The sequence below is a fragment of the Lissotriton helveticus genome, chromosome 3_1 (genome assembly GCF_964261635.1).
Source record: "Lissotriton helveticus chromosome 3_1, aLisHel1.1, whole genome shotgun sequence".
NCBI lineage: Eukaryota > Metazoa > Chordata > Amphibia > Caudata > Salamandridae > Lissotriton > Lissotriton helveticus.
This window is the reverse complement of record NC_136061.1, coordinates 772,108,960-772,128,128: the sequence shown is the minus strand read 5'-3', so window position 1 is coordinate 772,128,128 and position 19,169 is coordinate 772,108,960. Positions and strand designations below refer to the sequence as shown.

Genomic DNA, 19,169 nt, shown 5'->3' with positions numbered 1-19,169 from the left:
GCTCTTTCGCGCTCTGTGCGCGTCGAACAGGAAGGCCCTACCAAGTCCAACGCGTCTCGCGGTACGCTGCGTACGACGCGGATGGTTTCTCAAAGGGGGTACGAGTCGTAGGCTTTAGTGCGACTCGTACCTCGGGGATAGAACAACAGGCGTAAGGCAAGGCCACCCTAACGATATTAGCAGGAGGCCACAATACTTTAAAACAATGTCACCCCAACGTTGCGGACTCTGGTCCAATGAGAACGCGTGACTCGGTTCGAATCGCACTGTACCTTGAGTGAATCTTTGCTGGTTCGAGGCGTACTACGTTAGGATGCAAGGCGTACTTCTTCAGTACGCGGTGGGGGTAAAAGCGTACCTTCGGGTCGGCTGGGGACGCGATGGTCCAGGCAGGCAGGTGCGGCACTGGGCTCCTAGTACGGACTATACTGGAGACCCGTTGGTGTGCGGCACGGCCCTTCCGATTCAAGAGTGCAGAGCGGGGCGGCCGGGTATGTCACGAACGTACGGGCCATGCGAGGCAGAGAACAGCACTCCGATCAGATTCCGGAGGGAGGGGTGAGGTGCGCACAGCACGCTCCAGGCAGGCGAGGTGACTGGGGTGTGGGCGGCCCAACGAAGAGTAGGGAGAGCGGCTCGACTCGAGCGGGGCTCTCACAAGGCAGGGGCGGCCAGGCACCAACGTCACGGCCCAAGGAGGGGGCGAGGCACACCAGAGATCACGGCTCCGGCGAGGGGGGAGACACAGCAGTCCAGCAGCAGACGGGCGAAGGCAGGATGAGCCCAATGGTCCTGGGGCTCAGTTAAGGGGGCAAAGCTCGTTCCCAAGCCCTTGGAGATCGTTTCAGGCACAAGTTGTACAAAGTCCTTTCTGGACTTTTCCTCTCCTTTCTCAACAAGGCACCTACTGCAGGCCAGTCTCCCAGGTCAGAGACAGTACTCCTCCTCCAGCTTTTCCAGGCCCTTCTAGCAGAGATTCGTCGTGGTCAAAACAGGATCTAAAGTTTAGGAGCAGGGCTCCTACTTTTATACACAGTTTCTTTTGTCTTTGCAGGCCAGGGGGCCTGAGCCTGGTTCAACCCAGTTTTGGAGCACTTTGTTTTGGAGACTCTGGCTGTTTCTTTTAGGGTGCAGGGGAGAGACATCAGGCGCTCCGCAGGAGGTGGAGCCAGCATTGTGGTGGCAGAGCAAAGCCCTATTCAGAGTCAAGGGGCACTCCTCCCACCTATCCTGGGGGTAATCCCTCTATTCACCACCTGGCAGCCCAGACTGTCTCCTGGAATCCCCCAGCCCTGTCACTCACAGAAACCAAAGCAAATGCTAATTTTCTAAAAGTGGCATTTGCAAACACAGTATTTTAAAATAAACTTTACTAAAAGAAGTATTTTATTATTCTGAGTTCAGGCATACTAAACTTGACTTTCTACCATGTTCCCTGAGCCTGCTGGGATTATAGAGTGTAATAATTCCAGCAGCCCATTCTGGCCTATGAGAACAGGTAGCCCTACAATAGTGAAAATGGCTGTAATTCACTATTAGGACATGCCGCACACATCAGGGCTTGTCCTACCTTATGCTTACGATGCACCCTGGCCTTGGGCCTACCTTAGGGGTGACTCACATGACGTAAAGGGAAGGTTTAGGGGCTGGCAAGTGGGTGCACTTGCCCAGCCAGCATGACAGTACCAGACTGCACGCAGGTTCTGCAATGGCAGACCTTAGACACATTTTACTAGGCCGCCTCTGTGGGTGGCACAACCAGTGCTGCAGGCCCACCAACAGTATTTGTATTTACAAGCCCTGGCACTCCTGGTGCACTTTACTGGGGACTGACAGTAAACCAAATAAGCCAATCATGGAAACCAATCAATGTATACACTTTTCATAGGGAGCACTTGCACTGTGGCACTGATTGGCAGTGGCACAGTGCCCTGAGCAGCTAACACCAGCAAAACACATGAGGCACATCAGCAAAAAGTGGAAGGTAGAATCACGCCAAGGTGCCAGGTCTAACATTGAGCAATTTCGCAATCATGGGTTGTGGTAGCGGTTGTGCCCATGGTAGAGGAGGAAATCATGGCAGGCAGTGTGCCCGTTCAATCAAGAATTTCGAACTCTAAAAGCCAGACTGTATCCATTGATCGCTTTTCGAGGAAAAGTTTCATATTTGGGCTGTTGGAGAACTCTGGAAAACCCACAAATTGGGCATTATAGTGCCTTGAGCGCCCTTCAACATCCTTCGCATTCCGCTGCAATGAGGTGATTTCAGCTCTCTTCCTCTGCACCTGTGATTTTAGCTCCTGCAGCTTGGGACGGACCCAGTCAAGGCCGACTCCATGTCATCCACCCTCTCCACCAGCCATTGATGATCTGAGCAGAGCAGGCCAACATCCAGGGAGATCACACCTATTCTGGATCCCTTTGGGGTAGCTGTGCGCACTACAAGTTTCATAATAATAATAATTCCAGGGTGGTTTTTGTGCCCAGGATAGCCGGCAAGATCCGTTCAAACAGTAAACATCCTTTACAACGACTGTGTTACAATGCATTTTTTACTCTGCAAAATCGTTTACAACGTAGGGTTTTTTACACAACAAACCATTACAACGCATTCCCCATTGCAACACCCCTGTGGAGTTAGAATAGTAAACTGTGTTGTAATGGACTATGCGTTGTAAAGTCATGCGTTGTAAAAAATGAGGGTAAGGCATGTGTTTTAAATGCGTGGGGGGTAAAGTGTCATATTCCGTTCAAACCTGTACGAAGGTTATCCAGGGTGGTCTCATGGCTGTGCAATGCGCCATTCCCCTTGGCCTGCTCCCCATCCATGGAAGAGGCCGCCCCATTACCTAGGAGGGGTATTATCAGGTTAGTGTGGCGTTACCATTGTTACAGAACATTCCAGGACCAAATAACTTCAAATCCAAGCAACTCAAGTGCAGCCAGGTGGGCCTCATAGGTGCTCCTAGGGCCACCAAGCAGACTGGACTCCCACGCAGCCCCAAAGAGACCACCAGACTCCTAACAGTAGCAGACTCCCTTCCGCCACTTCCACCAGGTGCTGTGGGCCTCTATCTAGTTGGCACTTAACAGCCGCCTGCGTCTCTCCCCACTCTCAGGGCCCACTAATCATCAGTCCAGTTCAGCAAAGGTTCTGAGGGCCCCTGCAATCCTACAAGCCTCCACAGGCTTCATCTCAATTCAGCCATTCCTGTGAATCGTTGTGGATCTTCAACTGCCACAACACTGCATACACTTTTAGCTGGCCTGGCAGCTCTAATGATATAACTTCATATTGTATCTGCTTGTGATTTATACAAATAACAATGCCTGGCTCAGTGCTCTTCTCCTCCTCAAACATCATCATGCAATGTTGCTACACTGTGCTCCTGCCAGGAACTTGCGTATAACTCACAGCGCCCAGTTCAGCGGGTCTTCTCTGGCTTGTGCCAGTTGGTTCTTCTACTAAGGGCGCTCCTATTTATTGTCTGACTCTGCCCCCTCACTTGACTCCCCCACCATTGCCACCACCACAATTACCATTGCTAACATAAATATGATCATCACCATTAGATTATTACTCCCACCAACATTGCAACCAACATCATCACTACAACCATTACCATCAGCAGCCTTACTACTCTTACTCAATGCATACAATGTATTTAATGCACTGACCTCTGGTAAATCTAACCCCAGACATCTCGTTATTTCCTCCACAGATAAACATTTCAAATAACACTCCATGCATATACATGTGCAAATTTATATATATGTATACAACCATTCTATTTATCAATTTAGTAGAACAGTCATTTTCCTTTTTAGGGTCACTGTTCACTTACCTGGGATAACAAGATGGATAGTCAATGATCCTCCAAATTGTGCAATGGGAAGGTGTCCCAAAACCCTTCTGAGATCTTAGAGTGACTACCAGGGATAAGGCACTTAGAAAAGAGCAGACCATATAATTCACTTTATAAGATATTGAAGATCTACATTTGTCAGCAAACCTTTCATAATCTGCTTTTGCAGTCACCCGTTGTTAGGCTGCCTTTCGAATGATAGACAGATTAGCTAGCAGGGTAGTAGATTAAGGTACTAAGGGAGAAGTGAATGTGAAGGGCCAATACTGCGATCTATTCCATGGGTACAAAAGAACAGTGATAGCCCCAACGAACTATGCAGAGAGATATTGTAAGCGCATTTGGCTGCTGGATGTCTCCGGGTTCATTCTCCTGAAGGCCTAGCAGAAAAAATCCAACAGACTGGTTGCCTCAATTTGGCCATCTGACTGTGAACTAGTGGATCGAGTGTTGACATTTCCAGATGTCTCAGAACCTGCTGGCAACAAACTGTGCTCCCTTTTCTGTTTCTATAAGGTCATGGATACTGTTGGACTTGGCCCTTTTTGGCTAAAGTTCCCTAAACGTGTTGCTTTCCCCCTAGACCATTTTCCTGACATGGTGTTGCCAAATTAGATGCTTTGGGCACTTTGCCACTGCTGATCAGTGTCAAAGTGCAAGTGCTCCCTGTATAAAGTATAATGGTAATTGGTTGTCCATGATTGGTATGTTTGCCTTACTAGTAAAGTCCCTAGTAAAGTGCACTATGTGTGCCAGGGCTGGTAATGCAAATGCTACTAGTGGGCCTGCAGCACTAATTGTGCTGCCCACACAAGTAGCCTTAAAAGGGAATACTCAGGCCTGACATTGCAGGGACTGTGTGCAGTTTTGTTAAACTGCCATGTTGTTTTGACAAGTGCATCCACTTGCCAGACTGTACCCTTCCCTCTCTATGCACACCAGACACCCCTATAGTAGGTCCAGGATACCCCCTGTTCCGGGTGCAGTGCATGTGAAAGGTAGGACATGTACTAAGGTGTGTACCATGTCCTGACAGTGAAATAATCTCCATTTCGTTTTTCACTGTTGAAAGGCCATGTTTTCCAGCCTATCTTCCCAAAGGCTTAAGATGGAGGGGTGAAGTTTAGTGTACCTGAACTCACAATGTAATAACACATATTTTTATGAAGGTGGTTTTTGCATTAAGTGTTTAGAAGCCACTATTTTAGAAGAGGCTGGGTTTTTGTGCTCTAAAATTTCGGTGTGTCTCTGCCTAGTTGTAGATTTGACTGTCTGGATTTGAAAGCAATAGTATCTGATGAATGTCTTCACCCCGGGGAGGAGGTGAGACAGCAACAGGCTGACCTGCATCTGGAGTGTTGGGGGGAGGAGTAGCCCCTAGAGGTGAAGAGGCCTGGGTTGCTGCCATAAAACATTCGTCCCATCTCCAGCTGAGTGATTGAGAATCCAGACCCCCACTAAACATAGGAAGAAGGTGTCACTGGCAGGTAGGAACCCAGAACTGGTTTGAACAGGGGTCAGTACCCCCCTGAACACAAAAACTTCAAAGACATTTAGGGGTATAACTATGAGAGCAGAAGCCACTGAACTTTGGTGAAATGGATTGATCAAGATTGAACAAGACTGAAGCTACTTTGTGGTCAAGAGGAACTTTAGTCAGTAATAACAAATTGAGAGAGAGGGAAAAGGACACTCTTGGTCCCCCTGTTAAATCTTGTGAAACAGCAAAAGAGTGTCGTGAGAGAAGTGTGTAAGCACTAGACACAGAAGAAATCTCCCTGAAGAAGTCACAGTGGAAATCAGCGGGGTTTTTTAGGAAGCCCTGACTCACCACCATGGGTGGTGACATGCTTCATCATCGGGCCCACCAGGAGAAGCCGAATGCCTCCCTGGTGTGCTACAACGCCAGATTACTGCGGAGCAGGTTCTTTGTGGCAAAAGTGTCAAAAAGAAATGTGAATTAAAAATGTCAGAAACTGTACCATACAGAAACATTTTTATTCAATGGTCAGTTTCACATAAGTAAAATATGTGTGGGAAACTTACCAGTTAATGACTCGGTTGTTTCCACTTAAAGTTGGGTCAACATGTTTCTGCCCGTCTATGTGTCATTTACTGGGCTTTCATCAGGACCGTCATGTGGTGTACCTCGGCGGTATGGGCGCGCTAAGGCCCACCCTTACCAGAGGACGTGAAAGTTAAAAACAAGTGTGTAAAATAAAGTGCAAAAACCAAACAAAAGTGATGGGAAACCTTCAATTTGAGGTCCCTGTACTGTCTGAAAGAAAAGGACATACATACACAAAAGACAAACAACACACAGTTAGTGCGATCCGTCTCAAGGGTTTTTTGCAGCGTAAAAACTCTGTGTGGACGTGCTTGAGACTACTGAGAGGGTGATCATGGTGCCATAAACGCTATTTTAGTGCAAGAAAACGCCGTCCTATAGGTGGGAACAGCGTAGAAACATGCACTATGTCACGTAGAAATGGCCGTTAGACAGATCGGCCGGTATCACAATACTCGTGGTTAGGCTATTAAACTACCCCGAAAATGGGGCAAAAGGTGATGTAAAGTATGGCGTCAAAAAAGAAATAATTGACAAATATTGGACAGGGTTCTCACTTGTAATGCACAAGATTCACACCCCATGGGTCTCGGGAGGGGGGGGGAAGCGACAATGGCACACCCTGTGGAGGGATAATAAGAAAGGCGAAAAACTGAGTTAAAACAAAGGAAAGAGTGTGCACAGATTACTTATCTGATTGGAAGTAAGGGTGGTCTGGAGATCTTACGCCCGCAACGCCTGCCACCCGTTTTGCACCTAGCGTCTCCTGCTACCGGACCCCGTGGATATGGGGCAATGGTGGAAAAAAGCTAAAGTGTGGTGCTGACAGGGGCGGCGACTGCTGGCCCAGGCGGAATTGCCAATCCCTGGAAGGACTGCAAGTGAGGCTTGGGAGAGGCAGCCAATCAGGTTACAGCATCACTGTGAGGCTTGGATAGTGAGCATGTGAGTCATAGGGACCTATCAGAGAGCCCAGCCAAGAAGAGGCTTGGAACTCAGGATGGAAATGAACTTCATTACCTAATAGCCAATCCCTGGAAGGACTGAAAGTGAGGCTTGGGAGAGGCAGCCAATAAGGTTACAGCATCACTGTGAGGTTTGGATAGTGAGCATGTGAGTCATAGGGACCTATCAGAGAGTCCAGCCAAGAAGAGGCTTGGAACTCAGGATGGAAATTAACTTCATTAACTTTATTTAATCGAAAAAAACTACATTGGTTTTTTGGGATCAGTTTTTTGGATCGGGAGAGCGAAATAATTAGATGCTTTATTGACTGGTAAAGGTGGAATTACACAGCGCCATACTCACAGTGATGCTGTAACCTGATTGGCTGCCTCTCCCAAGTCTCATTTTCAGTCCTTCCAGGGATTGGCTATTAGGTAATGAAGTTCATTAGATTGAACTTTCTCTGATCCTGGTGACACTACAAGGGGACATTTTTTTGACGTCAGTCTCGTTTCTACATGTCAATGGCATTGTTGTGGCACTACACTAATCCCTTAAAATGTTGATGGTGATAAGGTGACTGACCGCAAAGGACAAAATACACAAATGTTTAGAGGAGGGTCAGAGGCCATTTTAAAGACTAGCATGGATATATAGCCCCAAATATCAATACTCCACACAAAAAATATCCATAGGTCTAGATCATAATTGTGTAACCTGGATGAGTCTGTGAATTTACCCAGCTGAGAAAAAGAGATAGCACTAAGCCACAGAAGAATTATAACAACAATTTAAGAACAAATTGCGGATTTGTGTGGAGTATTGACCGCAAAGGACAACACACCTTTGATTTTTTCGTGTAATGCATTTGAAATATTTGTTTCCCTAGCTGCTTTTGCCCAAATAGGTTCTACATTTAAATTTCGAAATTGGCTCAAATGAGAAATCAGGGCACTGGATTTTAGTTTTAGAGCCAAGAGACCGATGTGTGCCGCTGGAAAGGTCTGCAGCGTACTACTGATTATAGCAGTAAAGCGAATCATAAAATATTGAATTGTGTCAAAACTTAAGTTATTAGACGAGTCGCCCATTATGAAGCATCTAATGACTAATAGGATAACATTAACGTGGTTTTGCCTTGATCTGACTGGAGTTGTTGGGCATTTTATATGAAATGCAGTTTATATCGTGCCTCAAAGCATTTGAAGGCATGGAATCCCATGAAAAGTTGATAGAGAATCTTGAGACGGAAATGTCCCCTACATCTTGAACAGGTATGTGCTCCTCTAAGATCCTGACTGCTGGCATCTGGTATACTGACTTTATATTGTTTGCACTGCCAACTAGTCCTGTCCCTGACAGTGAGAGGTCCTGGACTTGTCCTGTGGCATTTAGTACTTCACTTTAAGTCCGAACGTTTAGATAGGGAAATCATTTTCCTAAAAAAATAATTTACCCTGACAGGCACCGACTGAAAACCTCGGCGGCTCCTTTACTGCCTCTGTAGCGGGTTGAAGAAAGGGAATCAACACCCACTGTGCGGTTGGAGCTTTATAATCTCCCGGTAATTTTGATCCTGGCGGTGCCTCATGGATCAATGGTTTGTGTTGCTCAGAGCCACTTGGCTTCTGTGACACAAGTTTCCCAATAAAATAATACATAAATCAAAACTCATAATCTATTCTCCGGAAGGGGTACATGTACGGCTTCTGCGGCAACACCTATAACATGAATCATTTCGAATATTACTTTTAAATCGTCAAATAAAAATAAAAAATACCCAAAAAAATTCCCATTCCCTAACGAAATTGGTATCATGCACTGGACAGGAAAGTATTTCATTACGTAAATAGGAAAACAGTATTACCAGCCTTATGCGAGACATATCCTACCCAAAATGTCAAGCATCCTTAACTTAATTTTGTTTCTTGTGGGGAAATAAATATATATGGGAGTGTTTCGTTGCTTTGTGTAGTTAAACAATTGGTCAACCAATGTGCGTGCGACTGTGGGGTGCACAGCTATCTGTGTAAATGGCTGTCTATGCAAAGTGATGTGCGCGTTTTTATTTATTTATTTTGTGGGGGAGAATACTAAGGAGGTGAGGGGACGGTATGAACTTTCTCTTTGCAGTACAAAGGTTATAGTAAGATTTTTTATATACATACATTTTTGTTTACTTCGCACTTTTCTTGGTAGACAGTACCTATGTGGCCTCTGTGTGTGGATTTCATTTTAATATACATTATTTTTATGGTTTGATAAGGCACGGATGAAGGCGTCTCCATCCCTGCTAAATATTGTATCAAGGTCATTTTCTGACAATGTTTGTTCAGTTATAAATTTGGTCGCTGTTTCTGCCAAAAATCTGTAATCTTAGAATTTAGCGCTAGATGGCAGTCACTTGCAGCTAATGTTTCTTTCAGTCTATTTTAAATTATCACGCTGCGTTGTTAGGTGAGTAGCATAATGGAAGTCTGGCACATTTTAAGTAGGTTTCCGCAGTTGTGGCTGCTGTGTCGTGTGGAGAGTCGGTAGGCCTCCGCAAAGAAGACTCGGCAAACCGATTATAGGGAACATTCGCACTCTATTGCTTCACTCTACCCGAGACTCAGCTTTATTCCACCAGCCTCCAATTATAGGCCACCTCACGTCATCGGCCACACCATGAGCCTTGGACTTTATGCGGGAAAGTCTCTAACTCTCCCCAACGTCCTAAAACATACCGGAGCCTAACTGAGGCTCATACTCAACATGCATCCTAAAAAACATAACAATTAACTACTAGGAATGAAAAAATTACCCTAACCCTAACTTCTGTTCAGAGCACCAACACACACAACGGGTCCCCCTCCACTTTTATATCACACAGTCCTGATATTTGGTGGAGGCCTGCGGTTGTATCCGCAATTGATATCTAGGATGCTGCCGTCCAGTAGGCACCGGCGATTGTTCGTTAGTCTCACTCTCATATCTGACCACAATCGTTGGGACTTGGATCTATTATTAGGACAACCAACGGAGGACTCCCGCGGAGGGTGGGGATTGGGGCGGGCTTGGGTGGCTCTGGCAGGCTCTACTGAACCGCAGAGGTGCCCAATGGCAATACTAGAATCGGATCATAGTCAAGAGCCAGGTGTCCAGATGGTGGGTAAATTCAGTTGATCATTTTTATGCCCCAAATGCGGGGATGAAAAGTTCCAGTTGGACTCTCCTCCAACCGGCAGGCGACTTACAACACCTTGAAAATATGCCTTTTAGATAAGAGAAGTTCAAGTGCTGGACATATGGCTTTACGTTTTTCGCAGAAACGTGCCACGTGACCAACTGGCATAAGTGCCAATTCAGGACGATGAGTGTAAAAATTCAGGACAAAGGGACTAAATTCAGGACAAAAAATTAGGACAAAAGGTCAAAATTCTGGACAAAACTTCGGGACAAAAGATACGTTTTACAGACACGTCAGAGGTGGTCGCACAAAAGTATATAAGTAAGTAAATAAACAACCACCTAAGTACAAGTCTAAATAAGTTTATATCAGCTTGAGACAATCGTGCACTTCACGTTTTTTCAGTATGGCCGCAGCTCGCTACTTTAGACGATTCAAAATTCGCATCTCGCTCCAGCAGGTACACCTGAATACAAGTGAGGCCGCTTTTATTGTTGATTGAAAACTACTGGATATACAAGGAACTTTGCAGTGCCGGCCCCCAGTAACAACCCCCCCCCTTTCCAGCCTCCCATGGAAACACCCGATGCCCGGTCCGGCCAGTCCGGGCATGCTGATGCCCTGTCCTTATACCACAAAAACATCAGGCTGGCTAGGAGGAGCTGTCTTACTTTACAGCTGACAGAGGCGGGCAATTCCTCCAAAGAACTCTACAGGATTCTACAGACTTTTGTGAAACCCATAGCTTGTGAGAGTCCTGATGATTTCTCTCAATCCCTGTGCGATGATATTTCCATATTCTTTGAAAATAAAAGAGCTGATCTATGAAAAAATTATAAAAGTAGTTAACTGTAAGGGCAATGCCACTAGTACTCCTCCACTATCAAGCTCACATAATAGTGGCATACCTATACCCACATTCACTGTTTTTCCGGAGATTAGTCGAGATGACATCAATTCGCTGACAAGTCATATTAAAACAGGGTCTCTTCTGGATTTCCTGCCTGCCAAAATGGTTGCTTCTCTAGGCAACCTACTTGGTCCTATGATTCAAACAATAGTAAACCTTTCTCTTAGGGAAGGTCGGGTACCTCAAGAATGGAAAAGAGCTGTAGTTAACCCTATTCGTAAGAACTCGGCCTCACCATGGACAGACTTATCTAACCTCCGCCCAATTTCCCTTCTGCCATATTTAAGCAAGCTGACCGAGAAACATGTAAATACCCAGTTGTCCAAATTCATCGAGGCATCAGGAGGGCTTGACCACACACAATCAGGTTTCAGACCCAACTACAGCACCGAATCAGCGCTCCTCTCTGTGAAAGATAACATCAGGATGGCACAGGACAGTGGGGGCTCCATGATTCTGGTGCTGTTGAATCTGTCCGCAGCCTTCAACACGGTTTCACATGATATTCTCCTCGGCCGCCTGCAGAAGGTGAGGATAGGAAGTTTGGCTCTGTCCTGGTTTGAGAGTTTTCTCTCAGGCCGCTCACACAGTGTCAGCTTGGGCTCCTACCATTCCATATCTAGGGAGCTCACCAAGGGAGTCCCACAGGGCTCATGCCTAAGCCCCACACTATTTAATCTGTATGTGGCCCCTTTAGCTGACACTGTGAGAGCATATGGATTCACTCCAGTGTCGTATGCTGACGACACTCAGCTTCTGTTTCCATTCCAGACCCTCACTCCTGCAATTAAACATTCTTTTGCGGAGGGAATGAGAGCGGTGTCTGACTGGATGGCCTCCAACTGCCTACAATGTAATGTGGGCAAGACAGAGGTCATGCTTTTTGGGAAGGCTCCTCTCCTCTGGTCTCCGGACTGGTGGCCATTGGACTTGGGCCCTGTCCCTTGCCCGAAACAGACAGTGAAGAACTTAGGTGTACGATTGGACCAGGGACTACTGCTAAAAGAGCATGCGAATCAGCTGACAGGGTCCTGTTTTCGGATGATTGGACTTTTGAGGCGTGTATTTCCGTTCTTGTCGGACACTTTCAGAAAGACCCTTATCCAGGCCCTCGTAGTCAGCCGGCTAGATTACTGAAATGGCCTCTTCTTATCTACTAATGAAGAGGTACTCAGCAGACTGCAAGTGGCCCAAAACACCGCGGCGAGATTGGTCTTAAATGTCCCGCTTAGAACACCCTCTCGCCCCCTCCTGGAAAGACTCCATTGGCTGCCCATTTGTCAACGGGTTAAGTTCAAGATCTGCTGTGTTGTACATAAAAGTTTGTTTGGCTCAGGCCCTCAATATTTGGCAAAAAAATATTACATCTACAATCCTGGACGTTTCCTTCGTTCCAGCGGCCAACTATTGCTACAGATTCCTCCGGTTAAGAAGGTAAGGCAGGGCAGTCGAGCTCTATCTTATATGGGCCCTACCCTTTGGAAAAAACTTACCCTTGGCCTGAGACAAACTACCAATTATCTCAAATTTAGGAGAACACTCAAGAGACATCTGTTTTTGACAGCATAATCTCATATGCCTTCCTAAAGCTCTGTTTTGATGCACATTTGGGGAACCAAGCGTGGAGATACCCCTACGGGGGTCGAGTCCTGCGCTATACAAGCACTTAAATAAATAAATAAATATGCTATCGCCCTCCAATGGTGCCCCTCATCTTCACTTAGACCGTCTCTCATGTATATTTAATTTCTTTTATAGTGTTTATTTTATTTGAAAAGTGTTATATAGTGCTGGCGACACCCAGAGGTATCAGAGCGCTTTACATGAGTAGGTAGGATTGCTAAAAACATAGTTACATAATAACAACAGTTTCAGGTAGGTAGTTACTGGGGATGAGAAGGAAATATAAATAATGCCTATTGGGAATAAGAAACATAATGAAATGGATAATAAACCTTATAGTAGTTAGATATTGACTTAACACGAATGAGGAATTTCAGAGATTTGTGGGCATACTCATCTCAAGGGCAGGGTGTCGGAGTGCGTTACATCACACACACATTATATAGAGACAATGACTTATATTAACGTGAAAGTCAATGTATAGGAAATGTTATTTAAGATAATGGGTGCTACAAGGTGTAATCATTCTTTCATCCATCATTCAGTCTTTCACCATTCATTCTGTCCTTCCATCTGTGTGCCCATCTATATCCAAACATATTCAACCATTTGCAAACCTATCCAACATATATCCTTCCATCCATCATTTCACTCATCCATCCCCCATCCATCCTTTCACTCATCCATCCGTTATTCATCTACCCACCCTTTCACCCCATCCATCCGTACAGTCATCCATCCACTCTTCCACCCATCCATCTATTCACTCACCCATCCAGCCATTTACCCTTTTACCCATCCATTCACTTACTCATCCATCCACCCAGTCACTTATCCTTCCACCCATTCACCCTTTCAGTGATTCATCCTCCCTTTCTCTCTCATCCCCCTTTCACTTATCATCCATCATCCACCCACACACCCATCCATCTACTCATCCATTCATGAATCCATACATTGCTCCTATTACTCATCCATCCTTTCACTCATCCATCCATTGGTTCTCTCATCCATCCACCCTTTCACTTCACTCATCTATCCATTCTTTTGTCCATCTACCCCCCTTTCACTCACTCATCAATCCTTACATCCACCCTTTCACTCATCCATCCATCCATTCACCCTTTCACTTATCATATCATCAATCCATCATCCTTTCACTCATCCATCCACCCAGTCACTCGCTCATCATCTACCCTTTCACTCATCCATCCATCCTTTCACACACCCACCCACCCTTTTACCCATCCACATACCCTTCCACCCATACATCCATCTATTTACCTTTTCTCTCATCCATACTTCCACACATTCACCCATCCATCCTTTCTTTCATTATCTATCCATTCCCCCTTTCATTCATCAATTCATTCTTTCAGTAATCCATCCAGCCATTCACATATTCCTTCACTTATTTACTCATCCACCTTTTCACATTATGAGCTGAGCCTTTGTCAGCAGAGTTGCAGACAGAAGAGGCCCATCAAGAACGTCACCTTGCTGTAGTTCCTAAAGCAAGGGGTGGGGTGTGGTGAGAGAGAGTTCACTATGCCCATGCACATAGTCAGTCTGTAAATGTTGAAGTCATGAGTCATGCATGATGGACAGTGCCAGGATATAAGGTGACTGTGGCATGGTGTTGTTTCCAAGGCTTTAAGTGTTGGAAAAAAAACTGGGGGGTCTCTTCAAAGGGGGTGTTTGATGTAATTAAGGGCGTAGTTTAAAACATCTGGGCTACAAATCTGCGCTTAGCATAGTGTTCCACCCGACTGGTATTATGTTATTTCTGTCTTTGCAGCCAGATATATAATCCAGCAAGTATCATTACACCAACAACATGCCAGGACTATTGGCTTTGTCGATGGTTGTTAGTTCCTTAAAATAAAAAAGCAGCAACCATGGCTTTGTTGAATATAACATTGAAAATACTTCAGTTCTAAAATGACGAGACAGTGAAAGAAAGATAACGCATTCTTTTTAACTTGTTTTACAGGTTTCTTTAAATAAACTGTTCTCTAAAGTTTCAGCTTGGGCGTTTTACCTTTTATGTAACAGATTGCCCTGCTGTACACTGAGGCAGGAGGAGGCTGTCACATGCTGTCACACCCCAGACTGCCCCATTGACATTCTGTATGTGGCAATTACCCAGCATACAGAATGACAATGGGTGGGTGGGGCTGCTCTTGTGCTCCAGGAGGAGTGCGAGGTGGCCCCATCGGAGGGGGTGATGCCTCTCACAGGGGAGCAGTGCTCCTACCTGTGATGGGCAAAATTACTGCCAAAGGCATCCGTAAAAGGGATCCTCACGGACAACAGACGTGAGGACCAAATTACGGACGGTCCGTGAAATTTACGGACGGTTGGTCACCCTACTCCTGCTATAAATTTTAGGGTCCAGGATGGGAATGATATCCTCGACGTCTATTATTATAGATGGTTAGCCAGGCTGCCATATTAGCAAGCATTTGCAATGCAATCGGTCTCGCCTTTGGGACCTTATATGTAATTAGCTATGCAGCACATTAGCCTGGGTGCTGAAACATCTACTGTTCTTTAACATGGAGGGAAAATAAGTACTAAACTGCGTGACATGCCAGGTATGGGAACACATGGAGAGAAATATTGCCTTTCAGCAGGAAATGGTATAGTCCAAAGCTCTGTTTTTAATATAAAATCAGGGCCTTCGGTGGTCATATCACTGAAAATACAAGATTTGAAAAAATATATTATTGTTTACGGGTGCTCATGGAAGACAATTTCTATGGACTGGAATCTAGAGAATGCTAAAGTGAATCTGGTATTTTACTGACCTCTGCTGGTCATTTTCTATCAAGAAAGTTAAATAGAGGTAGTTGCCAGAAAAATTAAAAAAAGAAAGCAATTCTGGTATTTTACTGACCTCTGCTAGTCGTTTTCTATTAAGACAGTTAAAAAGAGGCAGTTGAACAGAGAAAAAAGTCCCTAAGCGGAAGCAGACAAGTCCTAGGGCTTATCTCCAGAGCCCACAAAGTACATTGACATATAAGTATATACTAAGGTATATACAAGAGGTCTCGAATGCTCGACCTAAAAACTGTACCCAGCCTGTTTCACAAAGGTAAACTTAAAATCTTGTGTACGTTTACAATTGTTTGCAATTCACAAAGGTATTTAAGTTTAGTATATTCTGACTGTGGAGTCTCAACACACAAAAAGATAGGACAGTCCAATCTTTTTATGTGCAGATCGGCACATAAAAAGATAGGACAGCCCTATCTTGAGATACTACAGTCGTAAAGATACTACTCATTTTGTGAGTAAATGTGTATTGAAAACTGAGAAGGCTGGAGATTCCTCCATATATAACCCTGGCCGTTGTGCAGTTTTGCATGGGGCTGAAACATCCAGCTGAAGCATCACCTGTGGCAGGTCTCAACCAAAAGTGTCTCAGATAAGTTGAACAAGTTTTTGCTGAGAAATTTTCAAGGTCCAAGATTTGGTAGGAGGCCATTGTAGCACCACACCAAGGGTCTTGGGCATGGGGGGACGGGCACTAATTGGAGGCTAGGTCTCACTCCAGCAGGAATTAGGAGCAGCAAGCAGGTAAATTGCAGGGACTCTGGAGCTTGTTGGGTCCCTGTAGCTTACACAGGAGGCCAGCCAACTAGCCACTGAAGTCACTCTGGTGGTCCTGGCTTAAAGGGGCAGGCCTAGTCTTCGTTCCTCAGGGAGCAGGGTAGCCCTTCTTCTGAGTCTTTCACAGGTCCAGAAGTGATTTAATTTGGGGTCTGCGACTGCTACTTTTTATTCCCAGTCCAGCCTTTTTATGGGGGTCAACACCTGGCCTACTTCCCGGCCTCCATGGGTTTGGCTCCCATATTTCTGGGGTGACATAAGGCTAGTGTCATGTTCCTTTGTGCCTGCTGCAGGCAAGGTCTTTGAAGAGTAATTCAGTGATGGGTACAACTTCTCCCCCAGACATCCTGCGAGGATGGCCCATTCTGTCACAACGAAGCCCCCTTTGTCCCCATGTCTGTGAGAAATACACATCCCATCACCTAAGAGACAGCTACAGTTAAGTGACCTCGTTTACTGGATGAAAGTCCCTATAGTTTTGGACACAGAAATGCCAACTTTCTAAAAGTAAATACAAGGAGATAACTGGGGGTGAGTGTCTGAAAAGTTTCAACGCTCCGTCCATCATCTCCTTGTGTTTGCTTTGTTCGCCGTAAGTTTACATGGTATGCCCAGAAGTGGGTCTCTTGCTCACTTTACCACTAGATTCAAGCAAGCCTGGCTGATGAGGGGTGTTACCCCGAAACCAGTCCCAGGATGCTTGTTTGTAGTCCAGGGAAGACCTGGCTTGGCAGTTCGGTATGGACTGTTCCCATGAGGCACAGGGTCAAGACTGATTTGCATATGGCTGGGTCTGAACTGGGGTGGCAAAGTAAGCTAAAGAATGATGATGGATGCAACCCATATGTGTGAGTGGGCAGAGTGTCTGAAAAGTTTCTGCGCTCCGTCCATCATCTCCTTGTGTTAACTTTCTAAAAGTGGCATTTCTAGAATTGTGACTTAAAATCCAAACTTACCATTAAAGAGGATTTTAAATTACAACTCAAAAGAGTCCAAGAAGTATTGTACTTAAGAAGTATTGTACTACATGTACTACATGCTTCTAATCTGAAGTTACATTTTAGTACATGAAACCAAAACTCCATTCATTCCTGAACCCTAAAAAAACCTTTATATGCCTAAACCCCACCATTCCCTGACCCCTTATAATCCCACATCACCCCTAAACCCCAGCCATCCCAGACACCTGAAAATCCCTCACCACCCCTGAAACCACCCATTCACGACCACCTAATACCCCTCACCATCCCTAAACACCCTATCCCAGACCCTAAAAATCCCTTCAACATATGAATTCCACCTATTCCTGAACCTTTAAAACCCCACACCACCCTAAACTCCACCCATTCCGAACACTATAAAATCCTCAGCAATTCAAACCTGTATCCATCAGTGAAATGTAAAAACAATCCCCAATCTTAAACTCCACCGATCCATTAAACCTAAAAAACCTCATTACCCCTTCGGGCATCCTTCACCTCTAAAGTCCACTCATCCACGAACCCTAAAAAACACTCACCACCTTAAACTTCACCCATGCCTCTCACCTAAAAAAAACTGCATTACCGAAGGTAATTAACTTGTTCTTTAAGGAAATATAAATTAATCCAAATATTAAAAGAAATATTTTTAAGGAAAGATGATGTTAAAGAATGAAGTATGTTGTGACTTCTGATGCTTAGTGAGATGGAATGGAATGTTTAGAGAGTCTCTCAACTGCTGAGCCTGGTGGAGCATCTTTTGTGCTCCACGACCTTGTAATCTAAAGAAACCTGTTTTAACCGCTGTTGCCTCCGGTTAAATTACTACAAAATTACTGGCGAAGATTATTGATTACTTGGTCTAATTCTCAAGAATCCTGCGTGCTTCAAGCAAGATTTCAAGCAACTACATTGACAGCGACACTGCGTCTATTCAAAGAACCATCTTGCGGACTACTACATCCCAGCCCAGCTCATCAGTCCTTCTACTTCCATCAAGATATCTGCTTCCCTTCATGTGTTCCCTTCTGTTTTTAGCAATTCTCTCGGGAAAGTTAAGGGTTTCAAGCACAAAATTGTTGTCAAGAAAGATGCCACTCCAGTCAAACACAAGCTTAGGGGTGTTCCGTTTAGTGTTCGATCTGATTTGGAGAAGGAATTAAAGGAGCTATGTGCCAAAGGAATTATTGAACCGGCTGAGTCATCTTTATGGTTATCACATTTGGTTGTTGCCCGCAAGAAGAATGGTCAACTTAGGGTTTGCGTGGATTTGAGGTCCCTCAATAAGGAAATTTGGATTGATTCCCATCCCCTCCCTAAGATTTCTTATCTTTTTGCTGCCACCAAGGGTGCCAAATGTTTCTCCTAACTAGATCTGGCAAGCACCTACCACCAGGTTGACTTCACCAAAACTCAAAGCATCACACTGCATTTGTTTCCCCTTTAGGCACTTATCAATATTGTAGGATGCCATTTGGACTAGCCTCAGCGGCGTCCGTATTCCAAAGGATCATGAACAATATTCTACATGACCTAAGTTCAGTCTTAGTTTTTCAAGGTGATGTCTTGGTATTTGGTAATGACAGTTTTTCTCATGATGCGACGCTGGATAAAGTTTTATCTTTATATAGGGATAATGGAATAGTATTAAAACCCGAAAAGTGTGAGTTTTCTTGTGACAAGGTTGAATATTTAGGCCACATTATATCACAAGAAGGTGTCAGTCCCAAACCAGGTCTGTTGGAAGCGATTTCTAATTGATAAATCAGGAGTTAAATCACTACTTGGTCTGTGTGAGTATTATTCTAAATTTGTTCCAGACTTCGCAAGTATTGTTAGACCCATTAGTGCACTGTTAAAGAAAGGTGTACCTTTTGAATGGGGAAAGGACTGTGAGAGCGCTCTTGAACTTATTCAACTGTGTCTAGCACGTTGTAAAGCTCTAAAGCCTTTTGACCCTGCCCATGAATGTTTCATTACTGTTGACGCTAGT

General features: G+C 44.9%; 1 protein-coding gene across 4 annotated transcripts in view; it reads right to left on the bottom strand.

Moving 5' to 3' along the window:
• STK33 (serine/threonine kinase 33) overlaps positions 1-19,169 on the bottom strand; it is a 1,224,797-nt gene that overhangs the window by 136,616 nt on the left and 1,069,012 nt on the right. The window lies entirely within an intron of this gene.